Below are 4434 nucleotides of genomic sequence, written 5' to 3'. Positions count from 1 at the left end.
ATAGACGTATTAGACATTGCAGATGAGTGATGAGCATTGAAAGCGAATTATTTTAGTCGCTTTCACAGACAACAGAAGAAGAACAACAACAACGGTAAAGAAATACTGGCGTGGAAACGTGTCAACTATACATGAGTGCTCAGTGTTTTGCCAGTTATGGAAAGATGATGATGAAATGGTTTGTGCGAATAGAATTTAGGCGATGGACGATAGATTGTTTTGTTCTTTAAATCTTTTCACTTTTTCAAATTACTCTTTGCAATATCAACATGGGATATGAAATGTTTGAGTCGTTTAAGAAGCAGCTACGAGTTGTTGAGAATGCTTGGAAATCCCATGTTTCGTGCTAAACTATTCTCTCTAATATCTAATGATCTTTTGATCGACTGAAAACCTCGTTTAGCTTATATTAGTTGAATATTCAAAGATTCTCAGCTGAGAAACTTTGGTGATCCTTATTCTCACTTTTCTATGATCTCTGATGATCTTTGGATCTCATTAATAATACTTTAAAAATCGATTTGGGTTTAAGATTTCAGTTAGATATTCGAAGATTTCCCTTCTGTTCTCTGTCATGATCTTATTAGTTTTACGTTTCCAGTTAAATTTTTTAAGATTCTCATTTGGAAAACTTTAGAGATCCTAATTCTCACTCCTCATTGATCTCTGATGATCTTTGAAACTCTAAAATAGTTTGTCGATTTGGGTTTAAGATTTCAGTTAGATATTCGAAGATTTTTATTTAGGAAACCTCGATATACATTCTTTCGAAGCCAATATCCCTTGCATAACGAAGAATCTTGTCTTGTCTCTTATGATCTTATAAGTTGACGTTTTCAGTTTAATATATCTAGATTCCAAGTTGGAAAACATCGGTAATCCAAATTATCACTATTCTTTGATGTCTGGTGATCTTTGAATCTTTAAAATACTTTGTTGATTTGGGTTTAAGATTTGGATATTCGAAGATTTTTATTTGGGAAACCTTCATATATATTCTAGGGACACTAATATCCCTTGCCTAACAAACAATCTTATGTTCTCTGTCATGATCTTATTAGTTGACGTTTCCAGTTGAATATTCCAAGTTATTCAAATTCCAAATTCTCACTCTTCTTTGATCTCTGGTGATCTTTGAATCTCTAGAATACTTTGTCGATTTGGATTTAAGATTTCAGTTGGATATTCGAAGATTGTTATTTGGGAAACCTTCATATATATTCCAGGGACACTAATATCCCCCTGTCATGATCTTATTAGTTGACCTTGCCAGTTGAATATTCCAGGATTCTCAGTTGGAAATTCTCGCTCTTCTTTGATCTCTCATGATCTTTGTGATCTTCGATGATCATGGAACTTTGAAAGCCAAGATTGTTATTGGGGAAACCTCGATATAACAAATAGTCTTGTCTTGTCTGTCTGTCTGTCTGTCTGTCTGTCTGTCACGATCTTTTGATCTATCAGATACATAGTTTAGTTCATTATGATTTATGATTCCAGTTGGGTATTGCAGGATTTTCGTTTCGGTATCTTCAATGTTCAAGGAACTTGGAAAGCCAAAATTGTTATTTGGGAAACCTCGATATATGTGTGTTCTGGGGAAGCCAATATCCCTTTTATAACAAACTGTCTTGTCTTATCTATCATGATCTTTTGATCTACCAGACACATTGTTTAGTTCAGTTTGATTTATGATTCTTATTGTGTATTGCAGGATTTTCATTTCGGTATCTTCGATGTTCAAGGAATTTGGGAAGCCAAGTACCTCTAACTTTATAAACTTTTCTTGATCTCCTTTAAACAGATGACTTGCAGAGTTCCAATTTTACTCCATCTAGGTTAAAGATTGCAAGATTTTCATTTCGAAAACTTTGGTAAACTACTCTAGTAGAAAGCTTTCCCAGATTCTTTGCTAAACTTTCGCCGGTCGTTACCGCATTGCCTTGCAGCTATTGTAATTCTTCTCAAAGTATTTTCAAGTTAATTTATCATGTACTTGAAACCAGTAATGCTTACTTATCTTTCTCTCTTTCTCTCTCTGTCCTGTTGTATTATGAATTATGCGTATGATTAAAACGTCACAGTAGCTTGTCACGTAGACAAACTTGAAGAAGAAAAAAAGAAGAGAACTCAAGTAGCAATATATGAACTAACTATGAACCAACCAAAGACACAAACGAAGTGGTAGCTGATGCCACGGCAGGCTAAAAACGTGAACACCTGACTGGCAAGCAGCTACTGGGCTAAAACACACACATACACACACACACACAACAAACAACCTTTTGCCATTCCAACAAAGGATGCTTAGTTAAGTATATGTTTGCACGACTACACTCTTATACAATCTGTAGGAAAACTTGTATATAGTTTAAGAAAAACTCTAGCAATTAGTATATGAGTAAGTAGCTATAGAATACTTTTTTTCTACTGAAATTCATCAGTTGCACTTGATACTTTTTGTATTTGTATTTTTTTTAAGGAAGTTTATTTAACAAGATTTCTTAACAATAAACAATAAACAATGTTGCTAATGTCGTTCATAAAAACACAACAGTGAAATTTTTTGTGTTGTACATAAAAAGGCGCTGATAAGTACATGTTGATGGTTTTTAATCAATTTACAATATAAAATTTTATTAAGACAAGTTCTGTGCTGCGATTGAGCTAGAAATTGATATTTAACATATTTTATGATCACATTTATATTAATTTCATAAACCAGAGTTGTAAAGCTGCAAGAGGATCTATACGATTCTTCTACTATAGCTTTTGAAAACTGTTAATTATATTGTTTGGAAAATATGATTAAATGATGGGGTTTTTGTTGTTGTTGTTGTGGATTTGTACTAAATATATTTAAAAGTTTAAATGTAAACAGTTATAGCAACTAAACATAATGATCGTGTAAAACAACTTTGGTGGTGGAAATTGATAATTTTCCAATTGCTTTAACCATTCAATGAATATGTAAATGAGAATCACTAAAGTTATGACAAAGTTACTGCTAGTTAGTTTAAATGATCTGCTACTTTTCTAAATACGTCTATGTACGTCTTGCAGTTTTAGTATTTAAACAAAAATATTCAATTTATTTACTATCAATAACAAACGATCGTGATCATTTATATTTAATTGTAAAATCTGCATGCTTTAAGCTTTCTCGTTACAGAGAAATTGATATTCAATTGTAAAATCTACATGAGCAAAGGAATTGAATGCCGTAACTATCGTTTTAACTGTTAAAAGATTGTTACGATCATGATCGTTTATTGCCATTGTTTTTAATTGTCACAGATCTTTTCATTGCTACTTTCAACGAACTGGTTATAAGTCATAAACTTTTTATGTTAAAGAAAAAACACATTTGTATTAACAGGACAATAGCAGGAACTGTTTAACGTTCTAAGTTAGTTAATGCCAACCAAGTCTTTTCAATAATTCTATTGTTAGAATTTGCAAACATTTTCCATAAAAAACAACTGCTATTTGATAGTTAGTTTCCTGCTCCTAGAAAGTTATATTGATTACAATTAAAACTTTTTATTACTTTCCCTATATCAACTTATTTAACCACTACTTTTTTTCTACTTGTTAATCTTCCAAATCATTAAGCTCTCTTCCTTGATTCTTAACACCAGCAATTCCCACCGCGCAAAAAAATAAACATAAAAAGTTTATTAATTTTTAAAATTACAAACACAAATTTAACTTCTCCTCCAAGAAAATCATTCATTGAATTTAATTTTGTTTAATATTTGTTATCTCCGTCCGTCTGTCTGTCTATCATTACCAAACAAACTATAAAACTCAGCAGGATTTCATTACTTGCAAATGAATAACAATTGCTTCGAAAATTTTCACTGGAGCGAAAAAGAATTATTATGGTTGATCTTTAACATCCTTTTTTGATGGTGTGCTAAAATCATTAACAGCAGCGCAAATAAAAAAGCAACTTGTTAACTTTGTACTGGGTTGAAATTTTTCTTCTTCTGATTTTTGTTTTTTTTTTTTTCCTTTGCGAAGTTACAAATCTTCCGTATTGTATCTAATTATAACAACATAATTCTTGTGCGAAAGAAAGAAAAAATGCTTTAACACAAACAAGGCTTTTCTTTGTAGACACTTCCTAGATGTTAAATTTAACTTGTAACAACCAAATATGCTGCCATTTATTTCTGTTTGGAAATATTATGGGAAAGAGAAACCCAGTTAATGGTTTTAACCAGAAGCTACCATTCATTACGAAGTGGTAACAGAAGAGCTAAAATATAACTAAAATAGAACTAAAACAGAACCAGTTCTAAAACAGAACTAGAACAAAACTAGAACAGAACTAGAACACAACTAGAACAGAACTAGAACTAGAACAGAACTAGAACAGAACTAGAACAGAACTAGAACAGAACTAGAACAGAACTAGAACAGAACTAG

This window comes from Lucilia cuprina, chromosome 5 (assembly GCF_022045245.1).
Source record: "Lucilia cuprina isolate Lc7/37 chromosome 5, ASM2204524v1, whole genome shotgun sequence".
In the NCBI taxonomy this organism is placed as follows: Eukaryota; Metazoa; Arthropoda; class Insecta; order Diptera; family Calliphoridae; genus Lucilia; species Lucilia cuprina.
This window is presented reverse-complemented; position numbering follows the sequence as displayed.